Source organism: Protopterus annectens, chromosome 10.part0 (genome assembly GCF_019279795.1).
Source record: "Protopterus annectens isolate FY-2018-M chromosome 10.part0, PAN1.0, whole genome shotgun sequence".
NCBI classification, from domain to species: Eukaryota; Metazoa; Chordata; order Ceratodontiformes; family Protopteridae; genus Protopterus; species Protopterus annectens.
In genome coordinates, this window is record NC_056744.1 from 1,524,490,686 (window position 1) to 1,524,513,224 (window position 22,539).

Below are 22,539 nucleotides of genomic sequence, written 5' to 3' on the forward strand. Positions count from 1 at the left end.
CAAGGCCATGTCCAACCCGAATTAATGGACATGCTCCACCTCAAAAATCCAAATCCACCAAAACCACTAGAGCAAGCAACTTAAACCTTAGCACTGATATAAAGAGGACATGCTGGAGGGATAGATTTATCACTCAGAGACTCCCTATGCTGTGGAATAAAATCCCGGTCCATGTGAGGCAGAGCACCTCGCTGACTCTGTTCAAGAGAAATCTAGACCTGTGGATGGGAGATCGTAGGTTTACCCCGGGAATCATCTCTGGGTCACTGCTGGACAGAGGCACAACAAACTAATGGGCACAGTATTTTTTCATATAAGGGGTGGCGTAAGCCACAATAATTTGGGCTAGGCTTATAAATGCCTTAGGGCAGATAGCCTAGTATAAACCTATGAACCTATGAACATAAATTGATTAAGGGTAGAACTACAACAGGTCCTGGAAACTCTCACCCTATAAGCCAGACCAATGCTATCTGAAAGGCTATAGAGCACAGCATTATGGAAATAATTAACAGAGACATTATGAACCTGCAAACATTGCACCATACCCACTTAGGTTCTATAAAGGCCAGATCATAGCTCCTACACCTATTAGACTTCAAGCCAGTCAACAAGGCTATAGGTGAGGGAGGGGAGGTCAACACAGCCAAGATCTAGCTCACCAGCAAATCAAACCCATCCCACATACTGGTATTAGACATAAAATCAACAGACTGACCATAAATAATTGTTAGATGATGGCTTGACAACTGACGCACAGATGTAGGACACACAGTAACATTTGCAGCCTCCATGTACTATTCTATGCCAGTAACAAGTGGTATTCACCTGCACTCAGTCCTGGGACCACTCCTGTTTGGCATATAGCTTTCTTAGGTACAAGAAAACACAATAGGGATATGTCTGCCCACATTTTATGAAAATGCATACTGTGGGCTGTACGTTATTCTCCAGATGACACACACATCCACAAAATGGGTATCATACAGATAGATACCTGGTGTCAAACTCATGCTGTAATGCTATAAGCCTAAGAAAGCATAGTTATCCACTTTTAGGAAACAAAGTATCCCCAGAGTACCACATAGGTAGTAGCCCCAAAAATGTGGAACAGGTACTAATGTATACATAGAGCCATGTGTTAAGTCATCTCTCCTTTGATAATCACATTACCAAAGGGTTTTGGAAATCCCTCTCTGGAGCACATAAGCAATAAAGGGTTTGCATGCAGACCCACAGAGGTTGTTGCGCACCTATAATGATTAGTCATCTTTGCCAGACTTTGCTTGCTTTGGAACAGGTTTCAAATATGCCTCAAACATAAACCCTCACTCACACTCTTCAATAGAAACCGTGATGAGTGGATGTGAAATGGAAGCCGTAGCCCAGGGATCACTTGCAGTGGCTATGGTTGTCACAAGCATACAGAAGTAACCTAAGGTCTGGAAAGTGCCAGCACACTCTGGCAAAGATAACACATACGTTCATGGAGAAAGCAGAGTACCCACCTATGAAATACTTGAGGTCACATGTATGTATATGGATTTGCCGCACAGCTACCTTACATGTGTAATGCACATACAGTTGTCATTGTGATATGTCATACACTAGAAAAATCAAAACCCATGCTACTTTGGCCAACAGTGTCACACACCTGGAGCACAGACACACACACAGTCAGCAACTGTGAGATTCAAACTCTTTCCTAACTACATTATGATACTACAGCAGTAAGCATTTACACTATGCGCTATACACATTACTGGGATTTCATCTTTCCACAGGTATATTTGTAGGATGGTGACATCATCAGACTTGACAAAGATGAGTATACCACTTTTAAGATGTGTGAGTAGTCTCCAAAAAGGTTGCTCCTCCCCAGGAAAACACACACATTGCTGGCAAGTGCAGGATTTAACCCCCTATCTAACTACATTATGATACTACAGCAGTAGGCATTTATATGACGTGCTATACATATTACTGGGATTTCATTTTTCCACAGGTGTATTTGTAGGATGGTGACATCATCGGACTTTATGATACTATAGCAGTACGCATTTACACGACGCGCTATACACATTACTGGGATTTCATTTTTCCACAGGTGTATTTGTAGGATGGTGACACCATCGGACTTGACAAAGGTGAGTATACCACTTTTAAGGTGTTTGAGTAGTCTCCAAAATGGTTGCTCCTCCCCAGGGAGACACACACACACACACACACACACACACACACACACACACACACACACACACACATACACACACACGCACACACACACAGTTGGCAAGTGCGGTGTTCTTAATCCAAACTAAGTACGTCTTTACACTTCAGCAAGCAATATGGAGTTACAGGGTGCAATACAGATTTACTTGCTGACAGTCTGCACAAAAGTTTTTTTTCACAATTGCTAACCTCAGCAGGCTTATCATACTAGTTGTATTGTGAGTGTATTGCATGCATAGGCCATGACCATATCATATATGTGTTGATGCACCACATGCTGGCACACACAGGGTCAAACCTTGAGTAGCATCTTACCTTCACCTACATGATACTGCAATATAACAGAAAGATGATAAACTTCGACAACTGGCTGAGCTTCTGGTGTCATTCAAAGGGAATCCAGTCTCTGTCTGCCTGTGATGACATGATAGACAAGCCTTGTTGCTTCACTACAGATGGTTTGCACCTGTCACCCCTATGCTTCTGAATACTGGCCAAGGCTCATGCTGTCCCCATATTACCTTTTTTAGGCAAGGCTCAAAGGTTCATAGGTTCATAGGTAGGTACTAGTCTATCGGCCATGGGGCCTATACAAGGCCAGCCAAAAAGGTACTCTGGCTTTTGCCACCCAAGAAATTTATTTTCCTGTGCCACTGTCATGCAGAGACACAGAAGGGATCCCCAGGGTGAATTTCCTATTTCCCATCCAATAACCAAGATTTTCCTTGAAGAGTGCTAATGAGGAGCTTTGTTTGATATAGATAGGTAGTTTATTCTGGAGTATGTGAAGTCTGTGGGACAGGAATCTATCTTTCCGGCATGTTTTGTTTATTGTGTTGACAAGGTTTAGGTCCCTAGAGCATGTAGGTTCACCAATTTATAGAACATATAGATTATAATTTTAATATTGAGAATATGTAGGTCCTACATTAGTTATTATACGGTACCAAGTAATTAAATTTTACAACCGTATATTATTTAACATAATGTACAACAATTTATTAAGATGATAATATTACTATATTCAATGTTCGCAACAGGAAAATTGAACATTTACTTATACATTCCATTCTTGTTCATTTTGTTGTATGGTTCAGGCTGAATATACAGTAATTAGGTACAAGATATCCTTATTAATGTTACTTAGGAATTTTAAGACAATTTAGTGTTTTTAGAATTATTTATTTACTTTAGAAGATTAAGTATTATATATATATATATATACATATATTTATTAGTCCACAATTTAATATTAATTTTTTATATATATATTTATTTGCACTTATAATCTTACTTCTCTTTTTAAACATTGGATATAAAAACTCTGTTGTTAGGTGTATGTAGGGTAGTGGATGTATTGCATACATCTATTTATTGTACGCATTTGGTATGCATGTTTTTAACATTTTTTTCAGCAATTTCCTTGTGATTTCTTATGTATGTATATGTATACTTGGTGGATAGTTTAGTTGCCATCTGAACTGAAATGTAAGCTAATATGACTGTATGACATTAGCGGAATATATGCATGACAGCTGTTGTTTTTATTCCAAACACCAATAAGTAACTGTTTCTTTAAATAATGTTGAAGCTGTTCAAACTTTTGTTTGGCGCGGTTTTTGTAACCGCTGTCTTTACAGCATAAAAGCTCTTTACTTTTAAGTGTTCTTCAGTTCTGAGGAAGACTGGCTGTTGGATCCAGTCGAAAGCGCTTAACTCACCCTGTATATGTGAAAAGTATTTCAGTTCACTTTTTCGTATGTGGATTTTATTCAATAAATTTTTCTTGTGAGAAGATTTCATCTGTTCATTACAAGTTTTCCAGCAAGTGGTCCCGACGAGCAGCGTATTCTCCTAGCTCTACCCTGCAGCGTTTTTGTTGGATATATAGCAGTTTGGATTCGTTTTCAGCTTCCTGATATAGATAGGTAGTTTATTCTGGAGTATGTGAAGTCTGTGGGACAGGAATCTATCTTTCCGGCATGTTTTGTTTATTGTGTTGACAAGGTTTAGGTCCCTAGAGCATGTAGGTTCATAGGTTTATAGGTAGGTACTAGGCTATCTGCCCAAGGGCATTTATAAGCCTAGTCAGAATGTGTTGGCTTTTGCCTCCCTTTTAATTTAGTTTCCTGGGCCTCTGTCTAGCAGGGCCACTGAAGTGATCCCAGGGGTAAATTTACAATTTCCCATCCACTCATCAAGATTCCTCTTGAAGAGAGTCTGCAAGGGGCTAACATCAACTGGGATTCTATTCCAGAGTGAGGGAAGTCTCTGGGACAGGAATCTATCCCTCCAGCACGTCCTGTTTATTGCTTTGCTGAGGTTTAATTCACTGGAGTGTGTGGCTCTAAGAGATTTGTTTTTCTTGAGGTGGAGCATGTCCATTAATTCCTGGTTAGACATGGCCTTATAGGTCAGGCATAGATCAGCTCTGAGCAGGCAGTAAGCAACTGAGTAGAGCTGGAGTTTCTTTAGTCGAGCTGCATAAGGCATCTCTTTGAGGCCCATGATCCTCTTGGTGAAGTACTTACCAGCTGTTGCTTGTGCCAATTATGGTAAATGCCAAATGGGGCATTGTACTCTATTATGGGCCTAATGAGTGATGAGTAGAGGGGCACAATGACCTCTCTTGATCTAGAGGTGAACCTTTTCATGATTAGGTGGGCTACATAGAAGGAATATCTAACCACTTTGTCAATGTGATTATTAAGGGAGAGGTTACTATCTACCTGGGTCCCCAGGTCCCTAATTACATTTTCCGTACCTAGTGGATTACCACCTATGTGGTAATTCATGGGCACTTTGTTTTTTTCCAAAGGGGATGACTATGCATTTTTGGTATTCATTTTGAGGCCATGGTTTTGACACCAGGTATCTGTCTCTGTAAGACCCTTCTGGAGGATATCTGTGTCAGCCAGAGAGTTGATTATGGCCCACAGTTTACAGTCATCTGGGAACTTGGTCAGCCATAGTCCTCCCATGCTTGTCTGTACCTCAGAGAAGTATATACCAAACAGGAGGGGTCACAGGACCGATACCTGTGGGTTGCCACTTGTGACTGGTTTAGAGTCGGAGATGGCACCTTCAACTCTGATCATGTGTGTTCTATCTGTGAGTCAGTTGGCCACCCATCTCATGACATAGGGGTTAATGTTCAAGCTGGTAAGCTTGTCTCTGATGCCATAGTGGGGAATGGTGTCAAAGGCCTTAGTGAGGTCCAGGTAGGCCGTGTGGACTACCTTCCCTTCATCTATGGCCTTGGTAACTGTTTCAAAGAAGTCAACTAGGTTTAGGAGGCAGGATCTGCCTTTAACAAAGCCAAATTGGGTAGGGTCCAGTATCTGGAGGTTCCCAATGACTCTGTTTATGAGTTCCATAATAATTTGCTCCATAGCTTTGCAGACAAGGCTGGTCAGGCTTATTAGGCAATAGTTCCCAGGTTCTGTTGAGGCACCACCTTTTTGGAGCAGGATGACTGTTGCTGTACATCATTCTTTGGGTACATAGCCTGTGGTAAGGTTGAGTCTGAACAGTGAATGTAGGTGAGGGTTTAGTTCCTTTTGGAGCTCATGTAAGATGCAGCCTGGGACACCATCCAGTCCCATTGATGCTGTGTTCTTAGCTTTGGAGAGGGCTGTTTTTACATGCATGTCCATGAAGTCTGGGGCTCTGCATTCTTTTGGGATGGACACAGGCCCTTTTGGGGGTGAGGGGGGGGTGAAGTTTGCACTGAAGTTGTCCACCAGGATTTTGGCAATGTCAGTTGGTTCAGTGTATTTTTTGCCATTTTGCAGTAGCTGAAAGCATATCTGAGAGTTGCCACCTAAATGTTGGATATTGTTAAAGAAGGCTTTGTTGTTATCTTTAGATTCCTTGGCAATTTTTCTTTAGAAACTGGACTTGGATTATTTTATGAACGATCGTAGTTTCTTGCTAATAATGATCAGTGATGCCTTTCCTTTTTGGAATTTTGCTCTATCATGTGTTAGTTTCTTCCTTCTGTTGTATAGCTTATTTATGGGCAAGGACCACCAGATTGGTTTCTTCTTTTTGGAAGAGTGAGTCTTGGTTTTAATTGGGATGGCTCAATCAACACATCCCTGTAGATGCTCATAGAATGCACTAGTAAAGGATTCTGCAGATTGGATAGCATTATCCTGTAGCAAGGGGGCTTTGAAACTTTCCACTTAGGTCTTGAGAAGTGTGAAGTTTGCTTTTGAAAAGTTTTTCACAGTGGTTTTGTTGACTGGGGGGGGGGGGTTGGGATGTGGATGTCCAGTGTGATTACTTCATGATCTGATATTACCAGCGAGGGGTTTAACTCTGGTGTGGAACACTGATCCCCCATGTTGGTGATGATCAGGTCCAGCATGTTGTCACCTCTAGTGGGCATGGTGACCAGCTGTTCCAGGCCGTTTGAGTTTATAAACTCTAGGAAGCATTGAGCACAGGACTTTGTACTCAAGTAATTCTCCCAGTCAATGTTTGGGTAGTTGAAATCTCCTCATATCATGGTGTTTGGTAGGACCTTTATATTTCCCAGTGTTCTCAGGAATACTGAGTGTGGGTCCTGAGACAAGGTATGTGATCTGTAGCAGGCTACAATCTAATAAGCAGCTTTGTCCAATGTTAGTTGCACTTGCATGGTCTCCAAGGCCTCGTGCTGTGCCACTAACCTGGAGGTGTGGGCATCCTTTATGAAAATGGATACACCCCATCCTTTTGTATTTCAGTTTGGGTTTTGGGGCTGATGCTCAGAGGGATTGGGATTTCTTTAAGTGGAGCATGTTCAACAGCTCTGTGTTTGACATAGCTTTATATGTTAGGCAGATATCACGTCTGAGTAGGCGATATGCGACAGAGAAAATGCTGTAGTGTTTTGAGATGGTCTGTGTATGGCATGTATTTGAGGCTGCTAATCCTCTTTGTGAGGTATTTCTGCAGGCTTTCCAGTTGTTGTAGATGTCTTGTGAGGTACATTGCAAAAGGGGCATTGTACTCTATAATGGATCTAATGAGTGATGAGTAGAGGGGAACAATGACCTCTTTTATTCTGCATGAGACACCTTTTGTGATGAGGTGTGCCATGTAGAAGGATTTCCTCAGTACTGTGGCGATGTGATTATCAAAGGAGAATCTACTGTCCACCTGTGTCCCAAGGTCTCTTATCACACTTTCAGTGTTAAGTATACTACCACCTATGTTGTAGTTCATGGGTGCAGTGTTTTTACCAAAGGGGATGACAAAGCAGCTTTTGGCATTGAGCTTGAGGCCATGGCTTTGACACCAGGCATCTGTCTCAGTGAGGCCCTTTTGTAGGATGTCCACATCATTAATAGTCTCGATTATGGCTTCTAGTTTGCAGTCATCTGGGAACTTCATTAGCTAGAGACGTTCCATGTTAACCTGTACTTCAGGGAAGTAGATACCAAAAGGACAGGACCCAGGACTGAACCCTGTGGTACTCCACTTGTCACTGGTCCGAAGTCGGACTTGGAGTCTGCTACTTTCACAGTGTGGGTTGTGTCAGTGAGCCAGTTGGCAACCCATCTTGTGACATAGGGATTTATACCTAGTTTAGTGGGTTTATCCATAATTCCAGAGTGGGGGATGGTGTCAAAAGCAGTGGCAAGATCTAGATAGGCTGTGTGAACCACCTTACCCTTGTCTACAGCTTTGTTGACTGCTTCAAAGAAGTCTATCAGGTTTAGGAGACATGATCTGCCTTTTACAAACCAAAATGGTTGTGGTCCAGAGTTTGGAGATTACCAATATCTTTGTTTATAAGTTCCATGATGATAAGTTCCATGGCCTTGCATACCAGGCTCATCAGACTAATGGGGCGCTAGTTCCCGGGGTCCATGGTGGCTCCCCCCTTGTGTAGTGGGATAACCATCACTGTGCACCATTCAGCAGGCACAAAGCCTGAGGAGAGGCTATGACTGAACATGGTACATACGTGTGGTGCCAGTTCATTTTGTAGTTTGTGTAGAACGCAACCTGGGATGTAATCTGGTCCCATGGATGCTGTGTTCCTGGCTTTGGAGAGTGGTTTTTACCTGTGCAGTCATGATGACAGCAACTTTGCATTTTTCCAGTACAGAGATTTTCTCTTTCATGGGTGAGAGGGGGGTAAAGTTAGCACTGATCCTATCTGCCAGCCTGTTGGCAATATCAGTTGGGTCTGTATATTTAGTGCTATTGTGCTGTAACTCAGAGCAGATATGAGTGTTGCCATTGAGATTCTTGACATCGCTATAGAATGCTTTGTGGTTGTCTTTAGAATCAGTGTCGACCTTGTTTTCGTAACTAGCTTTGGAGGATTTTATCAGGGATCACAGCTTCTTCCTGAGGCTGACCAGGGAGCTCCTCCACTCATGGGATTTTACCCTCTTTTTGCAACAGTTTCTTCCTTCTGTTGTGCAGCTTGTTTATGGCAGGGGACCACCAGATTGGCTTCCTTTTCTTGGAGGATAGCGGCTTGGTTCTGTTTGGGATAGCACGATGCATACACTCATGGAAGTGCTTATAAAGTGCAACTGTGAAGGATTCAGTAGTCGTAACCGTGTTGTCCATCTGCATGGGTGTCCTGAAGTTCAGCACTTCTGTCTTAAGAAGCATGAAGTTGGCTTTGGAGACATTTTTTAACATGGTTTCCTTAATGGGGGGTGGGTCCAGAATGTGGATATGTAGGGTAATTAGCTTATGGCCAGATGGGACCAATGAGGCATTGACTTCAGGTGTGGAACACCGGTCACTCAGGACAAACCAAACCCCATAACCAACATAAATAACCATAAAGTTACCTAAATGCTACTAATTGCCAGAAGTCTCAGCCTCCAGATGCACACACTCGAGGCACATCTCAGTATGGAGAATATTGATATATGTGCAGTAACAGAAACTTAGTTCAAGGCTCCAGAGAGCACACCAGCACTACCAGGATACTACTCATTCCATACATTCTGGCATCAGGACCTGGATCATAGCACATAGGGTGGGGATGTATCCATATTCATCAAGGATACCTACACCTCTCACTACATGCTCTGTACAGGATATGTACCCATAGAAAGTTGCACAGCAACATTCTTCACACTCCACAGGGGTGGGGCCACAAAAAAACACTGGCATTCATGCTCTAAGAGCTTGACAAGTCTGATCTTTAAGGCAATGGAGCCAATCATAATGGAAGTCAACAATAAAGAGATTGTAAACCTTCACACATTTGAGCACACCCAGTTTGGCTTCATCATATGCAGATCACACCTCCTGAACTGGGTGGATTTCTGTGAGACCATTACCCAGGCTACAGATGATTGAAATTAGCTCAACACAGCCTACTCACCAACCTGGGCATGAATCCATACATCATAAGATGGATTGCAAACTGGCTCACAGATAGATTCCACAAATTAAGAGTTGCTAGCTACATGTCAGACTACACTGGTAACAACTGGTGGCCCCCAGGATTCAGTCCTGGGGTCCCTCCTGTTTGATATAGACTTCTCAAATGTACATGCCAACACAGGATGGTTGTGGTTGACTAAGTTTGCTGGGAACTGTAAAGTGTTTGTCATAATAGATTCCCAGGATGACACAAATATTCTCCAGAAGGGACTCTATGAGACAGATGTGTGGTGTCAGAATCATGGCCTCAAGCTATATGTTGGATTGCATAGTGATCCCCTTTGGTGAAAACAAAGTACACACAAACTACCACATAGGTGTTACCCCCTTAAAACTGACAAGGTAATAAGGGATCTGGGGACACAAGTAGATAGTCATTTTTCCTTTGACAACCATGTTGCCAAAGTGATTGGGAAATCCTATGTGACCCACCTAATCAGCAAAGGGTTTCCATCAGGATTCAAAGAGGTAGTGGTGGTCCTCTACTCTTAAGTCATCAGACCCATCATTGAGTACAATGCACCATTTTGGATGTACTCGACTACACATATCCAGAAGCTGTAGAGACCACAGAGGTACCTCACCAAGAGGATTACTGGCCTCAAACATTTGTGTTATGCAACACAACTGGTAAAACTAAATCTGTTCTTTGTTGCATAGCGCCTACTCAGAGGCACACTCTGCCTAACTTACAGTGCCATGTCCAACACATAACTACTGAGCATGCTCCATCTACAGATAACAAAATTGAGTCATCCTACACACTCCAGGGATATGAACCTCATCACAACAATGAATACAACATGCTGGTGGGATAGAGTACCATCCCAGACACTTGCCTTACTGTGGAACAGAGTCCCAATGTACATCAGACAGAGTCCCACGCTGACACTCTTCAGTAGGAACCTTGATGAGTGGATGGGAAACAGACAAGTCACACCAGCCATCACATCAGCAGCCCCACTAGAAAGGGGCTTAGGGTACTAACTATTAGAACAAGGGCTTAGGAGACTACCCAATGGGGTGGTGAAAGCTGCATAACTTGCCTAGGCTAACATATGCCTTATTGAAGATAGGTTCATAGGTATGTAGTAGACTACGTGACAGATACATGTCTACAGATAGTAGATTTGTACTTCATTGTACCTTCATGTTGTACAGCAGGCACATGGACCACATACACTGTAATGCTTACAGATATTGGTGGCTGTTATGTACACTGGGTGAGATGTGCACCTCATGTCTTTTGTGCCTTTGGGATGTGTGCTTGGTGGGACAGTCCTGGATGGCTCCCTGTCATGGTCACCCTCTTACACACATCTCTGCCCATCCATCTTTGGCTTATTATACTGTGTTCCCCTACATATATTAGTATGGCCAGAGTGTGCAGCTATCACCAACCATGGAGTTAGTTCCCTAGGCCTCTGTGTAGTAGAGCTGATGAAGTGATCCATGGTGTGACAGTTCAGTTTCACATACACTCATCAAAGCTCCTCTGGAAGAGTGTCAGTGAGGGACTCAGCTTACTGTAGGTTAGGAGCGAGCCTGTTCCAAAGAAAGGGAAGTCTGTGAGTTATTAATGTATCCCTCCAACATGTTCTATTTATTGTTGTGATGATGATATCCCTAGAGCATGTAGTACAGTGAGCTTGGGGTTACTTCAGATAGCACATGTACATCGTTCTGCATTGGACGTGGACCTGTCTGTTGGGCAGAGATCACCTGAGTAGACAGTATGCAACAGAGTACAGACTGAGTTAAATTTAGTCTTGTTGCATGGGGCAATTGTTTGAGGCCAGTAATGCTCTTGTTGAGGTACATCAGTGGTCTTTCCAGCTGCTGAATGTGCCTAGTCAGATTCATCGCAAGTGTGTTGTGGTACTCTCTGATGGGTCTGATGACTGATGAGTAGAGGGAACCTCCTTTGACCTACATGCAAAGACCTTGGCAATTTGTGGGAACATATAATGTGATTTTCTAACCACTTTGTGAATGTGTTTCTGGAAGTAGTGATGACTATCCACATGTGTCCATAGATCCCTTATTATTACCTACATATTTAGGGTGTTGGCACCTATGTGATGCTTGTTTGACTGTAGCTCGAGCCCTTAAGTTTGACACCACATCTGTCTGACTGAGACCCTTTTTAATGATGTCACTGTTGTCCCAAACATCGATTACGACAACCTTTTTTCAGTCATCCACAAACCTTGCTAAACATAGCCCTTGTGTTTGACTGCATTTCTGAAATGTATACACCAGATAGGAGGGGGTCCCAGGACTGAGCCATGGGGGCCAGCAGTTGTTACCAGCTTGAACTGGAGACCACAATTCTTACCTTGTGGGATCTATCTGTGCCCCAGTTGGCAATCCATCAGATGACATACATGTTTATGCACAGGTTGTTGATTTTGTAGATACAACATGTGTGTAGGATGTTGGAAAAGGGCTTTTCAAGGTCTATGTAGGCCATGTGTAGCTCATTTCATTGATGCATGTCCTGGGGGACTGCCTTGAAAACTGTCTATCAGGTTTAGGAACCATGGATCTGCCCCTGACCAAACCAAAATGGGTAGGGTTGGGTGTTTGTAGGCTCTCGATAGCTCTGTTTATGAGTTACATAATGATGGACTCCATGGCCTTGCACATCAGGCTTATTAGGCTTATATGACAATAGTTCCCATGGTCTGTTGTGGACAACATTAGTGGAGTCTGCCAAACGTTGCTGTAACCCATTCAACAGTTTCATATCCTGTACAGATGGTGAGTTTCAACAGATTGTTCAGGTGCAGGGTCTGTTTGTTTTGGAGGTCACATATGACGCAGCCAGGGAAACCATGTTATCCCATACACACCATATTTTTAGGTTTGGAAAGAGCTGTTTAACCATTGTATATGTGATTTCTGGGTTTTCACAATCTCCAGGTATGATAATGGGCCCTTTTGTCAGTGAGAAGGGGGTAAATATGTATGAGCCTGTCTGACAAGATGTTGGCAATGTCAGTCATGTACATGTATTCATTTACAGTTTGCACTGACTCAGAACATATATGAGTTTACATTGATATTTATGACATAGCAAAAGAAAGGTTCATGGTTCTCTATTGACTCTTTGACCATGGCTTGGATAATATTAGGCGTGCTAATTGTTTCTTGATGATACTGATTGGAAAATTATTGATCTTCTTTGGTTTTTCACTTTCTTTGAACAACTTAAGTACTTGGAGTACATAGTTTGATTAAGACAGGTGTCCAATATATTATATAGGTCTGTTTTCATATCAGTGTGTGCACAAGGCAGGATTGGTGAATAGTGACAAGTGTCTGGAGTAAGAACTGCAACTGCCAGATATGTGTGGTCCACTGCTGAACTCAGACATGGCCTACATGTGTGAGCATGTCCAGTATGACCTTTCAGTATGTTGCTGAGTGAAATTTTCTAACTTTGTTTAAGTGTGTGAGCATGCCCAGTATGAGCATATATACTATATGTGTGTGAAAATCAAGTTGGTTTTTACTTCAGGGCTCACCTTTGTGTTGTACATCGACAGGAAGCACAGTGTGCCTGCAGGGCTTCCATAAGTCATTCTACATACAGTGGGGACAGCTATTATTTGTACATTTCTACCCGGGGGCACACCTGATTGTTACTGTGGGTGTACATAGGATGAAGGGTTGATCTGACACTTATACATATTTGCTAGGCCTGCACTGCTATGTCAGGTACTCCATTTCAGTCTGTACTGTTGCCTATCGTACTGGCTTGAGGCATACCACTGTACCACAGACCTTAGCTTCCAATTACATGCATATTAGTTTGTGACTTCATAGCCTACCCAACCCACATCACACTGCCTGGCCTGCTGTTATCTGTCTGCATAGGCCTGAGGGGGAGGTTACTCATATGCCTCTTCAGAGGGCATGATACAGCATTTGTTTGTGTTTGTGTTTGTCTACATTTGTTCTGCTGGCTGTGACTGTTAGGTATGTGACCCCCCCAAGTGGTATGTGTGAGTGAGTTTAAGTTGTGTCTGTGCCAGTGAAATGCTGTCATGGCGTAGTGGTTCAGTACTGTAACTATAGTGCACAATATCCTGAGTTTGAGCCCTGTCACTGCTATTTATTTTCCTGCTGGGCAGACCAGACTGCTTAAGGAACAGTAAAGCAGGTGTGAGCGTGTTTACCTGACTTTGCTCAACTTTGCCTGATTTTGCCCGACTTTGCCCAACATTGCCCGACATTGCCTGACATTGCCTGACGTTGCGCTGGTTAGTGCAGTGCGCAGCTTCACACAGTTGTATTTAAATATGCTCAATACTGGTAAAATGTCTTAGCATTGCTTTATATTGCTTAAAATAGGGCAGTCATACCTCAGGTGGTGCTGCAGGGCTGCCTATGTCGGACACACATAGTACACTCCCTATACATGTTTGAAAACAGGTAGTGTCAAGTTAGGCATCCCTTTTACTGTATGTGTGAGTCAGAAAGAGGTGTCATTTCCAGGGTTCCTACTGAGTCAGTGTATGTGCTATGTGTTGCCTCTTTGCCAAGGCCAGGGCATACCGGGCACGTCTCCTTCTGCCTACTGGGGCAGGCTCAGGGTGTTCCTCCTCTGAGTCATGCTGTGCATGTGCAGGCCTTGGCAATGGTGGGGAGCTGTTTGGGCCTGCCCCATGCTGTTCCTGCTGCAGCTGTTTTCACAGGATCATGTTGTGTAGCATGGCACATACCATGACAATTTGGGTACATGTAGTTGGTGAGTACTGCAAGGCTCCACCAGATGTGTCCAGGCACCGGAACCGTGACTTGAGCATCCCAAACACATGCTCAGTAATGTTTCTTGTTTGTGCGTGTGCCTCATTATGGAGTTCTTGTTCAGGTGTGTGTGCATTTCTGATGGGTGTCATCAGCCACGGCTCCAGTGCGTATCCAGCATCCCCCACTAGGTGACTGTCAGGGATGTCCCCATTGGCAAATCTCTGGTACAGCTGTGTCAGATGCCAGATGTGGGAATCGTGATAGCTTCCAGGGCAGCCAGCACACACATTCATTATTATGCCCTGGCCATCACACACGACCCAGCAGTTGATGGAGGGGAAGCCCTTGCTGTTGATGTAGACCCTACCCCGCTCACTGGGTGGTGCTTTGATGTGTATGTGCGTGCAGTCTATTGCACCCACTACCTCAGGGCATTCTGCTATTTGGTGGAAAAGACGCATATTGCTGGCCAATGCCTCACAGGAATTGGGGAAATATACGTGTTCACCAACATGTGTTGACATGGCATCCAGGAACTGGTGCAGTACCCTGGATGCTGATGCCTGTGAAATCCCCATCATATCACCAGTTGGTCTCTGGAAGGTACCTGTAGCTAGTATTCTTAGGCCAACACATACATTGGTATCCACTGGGATGGGTTCCCCTCTGTTTGTTCTGTGTGTGAGGCATGGCCGGCACAGCTCAACAATTTGCTGCAGGAGGTCTTTGTTCACCCTATAGCGTTCCACTATCTCCAGCTCATGTAGCCCCTGGTAGGTTACCATGGGTCTGTACACTCTTATCCGTCTCCTCACTGTGGGTTGCTCAGCAGCATTCACAACATCACCACCCTCAGAACCTTGCACATGTTGGTTTATGATAGCAAGAGCAGCCCCTAACATTTTGTCTGACTTAAGCTTTTTATGTTTTCACTCTTTGTATACTGCAGTGTTGCAGAGGTCTTGGGAAAAAAACAGGGGAGAATTCTGTTTGCAGAGTTTAAAGGCTGGGCTGGGCTGGGCTACTCTGTTGCCTGTGTAATTGGCTGATTCTGATTTATTTCACCTGGCAGCTCTGCTAGTTCTCCTTGGTTAACTTCTTACTACTTCTTTTCCTTCCTTTTCCCTTTCTGTTTCCGCCCAGGGAAGCGCCGTGCAAACGAGCGCACACGCACGCACACAAGCTGTGCGCACATTTGCAAGAAATTTCAGATATATTCACGCCGTACACCTTTGGTTTCTGATTTTCAAAAAGGGAAGACAGCCTTCATTGCACCGGAGCCATATTTACTGTTTTTTGTGCTGCTTGTACTTTGGTTTGGTTACTGGTTTTCAAAAAGGACAACTGTAGACACACCTTTGCAATCCTGAGCAACTCAGGGCAAACACAAGACACTGTGCTCCAATAAGCATACACCCTTTCTGACACACCCCCTCATGATGTCACCTATCTTCTACTCTACTACTCACCTACTCCTACACTTACACTCTTGGGACATGGCTCACATGCTGGGGAAAATTGGGATTCACTATCCTTATCCTCATTTGCATAGGATTGCCTACTAATGCTTGGTTACATCTCTCACACGGAGCTTCCCCCCTTAGCAACCAGTACTCAGTGGCCATGTTGTCTTCAGCCTGCCATTCACCTGCATGGCATGATAAGCTTTTTAGTGAAAATGCCTATTTTTGGCTATTTTTTAATTATTTTCTTGTTTTTTTTAAGTGCCACACGTTTGCGCGGCGCTGCGCTATGCTTAAACATTGGAGATTGGGGGAAAAATTAGATTTTATTAATTTTAAACATTTAAAAATGCCAATGGCCTTATATTTGGCCATTGGCATGCTTCCTCAACTGGATACATCCTTTATTTGGAGGTGTCATAGCTCTGTTTTGCTATTTGCAGAATGGTACTCCGTTACCAATGGAGTACATTTCTGCAGATAACACTACTTTTCTATGGACAGGTTAGTGTTTCCTGGATTTCAAATTTACCTAATTTGCATAGTTTTCAGCAGCAAATGAGGTAATTTGCATACCATGACACTGTCCGTTCAAGACTAGCTTTAGAACCTCTCATGCACATCCCTGCTGGCTGTTGCTGGATCGCTCAGCAGACATATTGGCTGTCTGATGTCTTACTCTACTCTTTAACTCTGTTCAAGCTTTGGTAAATCCGGCCCACTGTATATGTTGCTCTTGTGTCTTTCGGCTTTTCCCGGTTAGGGGTCGCCACAGCGGAACTCCGGTCTGCTAATGATTTGCTGTAGATTTTTACGTGCTGAGTCACCTGCCCTGACGCACAACCTTCAACGAAGGTATGCCCATTCACGCATGTCTCCACACAGAAGACGCTCTAGCTGAGAATTGAACAGGACAACGTCTTACTGTGAGGCGACAATGCTACCACAGCACCACCTCCGGCCCACTGTATATAGATTCATATAAACCACAAATATAATAATGGGATCTAAAAATCACAACTTGACAGATAAAGCCAATAATGTCAAACTTAAAAATGTGAAATAGTTATCCCGAAACTGTAATTTTGTACACATAAAGTGAAAGAAAAGCAGCATTTAGGAAGGTAAATAAGGGTAGTGGAAAACTTCAGATAGACAGATGTAGCCTATGGTGATTGAGAGATTTATTATGCTGATAGAGAGCTTGGTCATAAGTAATAACATTTATCCAGGACTGTTACAAGAGCAGAACCATGTATTAGACAAATGGTTTTTGAGCAGTTTTTTTTTAAGTAAGTAGTAGTTGTTTTGGATCTTATACTTTGATGGAGTGTGCTCCAGATTATGGCTACATAACTAGAATAAAGAGAGACCCCTGCAAATTCATAGCTTTTGTTACATTTAATAGTGATTTATTGGTGGACCATAAGAGATGGTAATTGGAGTAAGGTTCAGTTATGTCTTGCCAAACTGGTGCTTTTTCCGGTTGGTTAAGTAATTTATGAACCATTGTTAGCTGATTATACGATAGGAGGTATGGAAATTCTAACCAGGATAGTTGTTTTAATCCTAGGCAGTGATGTGATCTGTGTGCAGAGTCTGTGGCAAATGTTTCTGTTTTATTATAATATACTTCAAGTTTTCCTAAGTCTGTTTTCATGAGGTTAGTGAGCAGTGGTGAGGCATAGAGGAGTGTTGAGAGAAGATGTGTTCTTGCAATGGCTGTCTTAGTACTATTTGCTGGGAATTGTTTATATTTATACAGACTTCCTAGTCTTTTGTGTATCTTCTTTATTGTTTTGATATGTGTAGAGCAAATCTAATTTTATTATCAATTACAACACCTAGAAGTTTTGTCTGGGTTACCAGTGTAATAATTGTATTACCAGTAGCAGTAATGGAAAAAGTGGGAGGGGGGACTGTAGTTCTACTGGGTTGGAAAAGCATAAGTTTGGTTTTACTAGGGTTGAATATTAGTTGTGAGTCTGACAGCCATGTTTTAATTGCAGAGAAGGAATTTTGTGTCATGTCTTAAAGTTGTTGTATAGTAAGTGCAGCATAAATGAATGCAGAATAGTCTGCATATTGGATCAGGGAGGCTAGAGAAATAGCTGTGTAGAGATTATTTGTGAAGATATTGAAGAGAACAGGACCAAGAATGGAGCCCTATGGGACCACTAATGTGATAGAGGTCATGTAGTCATTTTATAGCTTGCTGGTGACCCATTAGATAGCTTTGGAACCAAGTGAGAGCAGATTGACTGAGGTTTAGGTTAGAGGGTACTGATAGAAGTTTGGGGTGGGAGTCTGTGTCAAAAGCTTTGGACACATCCATAAAGATAGATGAGACTATTTTAGCTTCACTTCTATATAGATTGATGGTATTAATGAAAATCAGGAGGGCAGTTGTGATGCTATGGTTAGGTGTAAATCCATGCTGAGAATAGACTAAGATGGAATTAGTTTTGACGTAGTGAAGTATTTTTTGAATGTGGATACCTTTTTCTAGAACTTTGGGAAGTGGAGATGGAATGGCAATGAGTCTATAATTTGATAGTTCAATTGCGGTGCCTTCTTTGTGTAAGGGGATTATGTGAGAGATTTTCCAGATTTGTGGGATTTAGTGTTCACTGATAGAACAGTTGATGAGAATAGAAACAGAATAGGCAATAGCATCAGCTGCTATCTTGAGATATTCTGCTGGTAAATTGTTGACTGCTAATGTTGTTGTCTTTAGTGTTTTAAGCAGTTTTTAATGGTATTTGTAGGGACAGGGTGGAAGGAGAAGGCAATGTTGTCCTTGTTTTCTGTTATGGGTATAGTTGGTGGAGAGGGACAGTTATTTTTGACTAGTGATAAGATGCTCTCAGTAAAGTATTTGTTGAATTGTTCTGCAGTGGTACCTACATTGTTTGGGGTTGAGGAGGTGAGTTTGATGCATGTCCAGGCTGTAGAATTGATGAATCAGTTGTATATTGGTGTAATATTTTTTTATCTTGTTTAATTTGAGTTTTGGCTTTGTTTCTGAATTGTTGATATGCTATTCAACTTGGTTGGGTTTTATTAGTATGCCATAGTTACGAGGCCTTATCTCTAAGTCTGAGAAGATAAAAATAAACTGAAGTAACTTAGTAAATAACACTGCGAGTACACCTATAAGTGCTGAAGCTAACAGCCGACAAACCAACCTTGCGACAGAGTAAAATAAATTGTTTATTATAAACCACCATAAAAACACAAGAGTTTAGCGCTTTCACCCTCAATAACAGGGTTTCTTCAGAACTCTCAAACCAATTAACGTTAGATACTTAAGTAACTTTTTTGGCGCCAAAATAGCTTACAAAATTTTTTAAAGTGACACAACCAAAACATTACTACTAATATAAAAACAATCATTACTTCTGTAATAAAAATAAATAACAATAGGTGAGAATTCAAACAGTTGCATGTTGTCAGCATGTGCATAACATTCCTAAATATAACTCCCTAATCAAAGGTACTGATACATGATGCTAAAAACGTACAATAGATGAAATTATACCATTAATTAAATGAATAAATATATGTACTGTATACCTAATATATAATAAATGTACCACATATATAATGATATAGAAATTGATATGTAAAAATTAAATATATAAATACAAAACTGATTAAACATGAAAGTAGAATGAATGAGAATAAACTAAAATTATATATTTAAATATATATCTTAATAATGAATGTAATCTATTAAAACAGTTTATTTATTAAAAAAATGAATGTAATCTATTAAAACAGTTTATTTATTAAAAAATATATATATTAATAATGAATGTAATCTATTTATTCTTTGCAATGCTTAATAATGATTTTATCGATATATAATCGTTAAGGCCAGGGGAGTGGTGGCATCTAAATAAATCTGCCATCAAATTTCTTTGTAACTCAACAAACCTTTAATATCACCCCCTTTAGGGTCAAATTTGACTATTTCCAAAATAATAAATTTGAATACATGTTCTTCTCCTTCCTGTAAAATGTGTCTGAACAGAGCGTTATTTCTATCTTTAGTTCTTATGCTATACATGTGGTCATAAATTCTTTTTTTAAGTTGTCTTTCGGTTTTACCAACGTAAAAACTATGACACATTTGGCAAACACTTAAATAGACCACAAACTTGCTGTTACAATTACCTAACTTACTTCTAATACAGCTCTTCAATTCATTATTTAAATAAATTGTTGACTTCTCAGACATAAACTTGCACTGATTACAGGCACCACATTTTAAACTCCTACCAATGGCTAAATTATGGTTAATATTTCTATCCCTCTTATGTTCTAATAATTGTTTGATGTTATTTCCCATTTTAAAAATAAAATTAGGTTTGGTACCAATAATATTTGTGATACGGACATCATTAAAAATTAGCTGCCAAGAATCGTATATAATTTTTTTAACATAGCTAGCTGCCATATTATATTGAATCACACAAGATTTTTGAAAATTATCTACATTCCTAAATTCAGTATTCATATCAAATTTAGTGTTAGGATCCTGTTCTAAGGTTTTATTCCTACTACCTAATAAGGGTTGCTATCTAGTATTACGTAAATTTAAAATGTACTGAATAGTATTATCCATCATATAACTTGGATATCCCCTTTGTAAAAATAATTCTTTCATGAACCTTAATTCTGCTCTTAAACCATTGTCATCTGAAGTCATGTGTGCTATACGTACGCATTGTCCTTTAAAGATATTATTTTTTAATTTCTCCGGATGACAACTTATACAATGTAGGTAATTATTTGAAAATGTGTCCTTCCTATATATGGAAGAAGAAAATTGATTTGTATCATGTGTTATTAGTGTATCTAAATAAGGAACACCTACAGTATTATAAGAGAACATAAACTTCAGATATTCACTACTGGTATTCAAAGAATGAATAAACATCTCCAGTGTCTGTTCATCTGTCCCCCATAAAATATATATATTGTCTAAGAATCTCGAATAATATTTCATATGTCAATAAAATTCGCTCTTAAATAGGAAATTCTTCTCCCAATGTAGCATAACCATATTAGCGTAAATGGGGGCACAAGCTGCCCCCATCGCTACCCCTCTTGTCTGTTTGAAAATTTCCCCTTCGAAATAAATGAAATTGTTATCGAGAACTATAGACATAATTTCTTGCAACAAATAAATTTCATCCCATTCCATTCCCGAATATTTCCTTATACTATAAATAAATGCTTCAAGTCCATCATCTCTAATAATACATGAATATAAATCAATTACATCTATTGTTACAAATATAAATTTATCCAGATGTAAATCTGTTGGAAAGTTACTAAGAAAGTTCCAAGAATCCTTCAATATATGGGGTATCTTGTCATAAATATTTTTCAATTTAACATCAATATATCTCCCCATAGTGAAGGTTTTGGAACTACTACCGGATACTATGGGTCTAAATGGGAGATCCATTCTATCTTTGTGTACCTTTGGTATACCTACAAATGATGCTAATTTGGGGAACTGAACTCTTAAATACTCATACTCTTCTTTGGTGATTCTCCCCTCAATAAAATATTCCTCTATATAGGAATCAGTCCTATAATAAGCTATATTAAGTTCATTTATATAAATAGGGGTATAATTACCTGAGTAATGTAACATATCATACATTTTCTTTATATATCTAAAATTGTCATATAATACAATACCACCCCCCTTATCAGGTTTCATCACCCTGATATTCATATTATTCATGATCTCATTTAATAATTTACTGTCATCTTCTGTTAAATTACAAAATTTTGTCATTTTTTGCAAATTCTTATATTCATAATAAAAATTTCTTATAGTCATTTTCTCAAATATATCTACCTTTGGGTGGGAGGGTGGAATAAATGTACTAACTTTTTTTAGTTCCACAGTCTGATTTCCTTTATTTAGACTTCCTTTATCTGATGCCTCTTTTTTATCTGACAGATAAGCATCTTTATTATCAAAAAAGATGTCCAAATTAATTTTTCTAACAAATTTTTTAAAATTAATAATAGTGTCAACTAAATCAAATTTTGGATTAGGAATGAATTTAATTCCTTTACTAAACAAATTAAAATGCTTTGTTTCCACATTTAGCTCTGTATAATTAAAAAATATTAAAATTATCACAAGTATATACATTCCCATTTATCATTATCTCATTGTCCTTATTATTGGTGTCCAAACTCGGTTTCTGTATTTCATCCATAATCAATCCCATTGGCTTTTCCTGTAATTCTGGTTGCCATTTCGATATGGCTGGGTATATTGTTTCTTTCCCCTCTGAAAATCCTTTGTATTCATATATTTTCGATTTAAATTATAATTTTCCTCGTATCCAAAACTTGTTTTCTCATCACTAATTTGTATATCATTAGTTTCTTGTCTATTGTCATATCTTATAATTTTAACCCTTGGCCAAATATAAACCTTGTTCAAAGTATAATGTTCTTTATCTCTTTTTAATGTATTAGATTTACGTTTGGTAATGTTATTAATCCATTTTTGTGCTTCATTAAATTGTTTATTATATAAATTTTCCCATTGAGGGAATAATAAATCATTTAAAATATTATTATTCAGCTTCTCTGCTTCAATTATACATTTCGCAAGTTTTTCATCATTATATTTGAT

The 22,539-nt window shown here is 40.4% G+C and overlaps 1 protein-coding gene across 2 annotated transcripts in view; it reads left to right on the forward strand.

Moving 5' to 3' along the window:
• Positions 1-22,539, forward strand: part of LOC122813707 — a 521,863-nt gene that overhangs the window by 30,717 nt on the left and 468,607 nt on the right. The window lies entirely within an intron of this gene.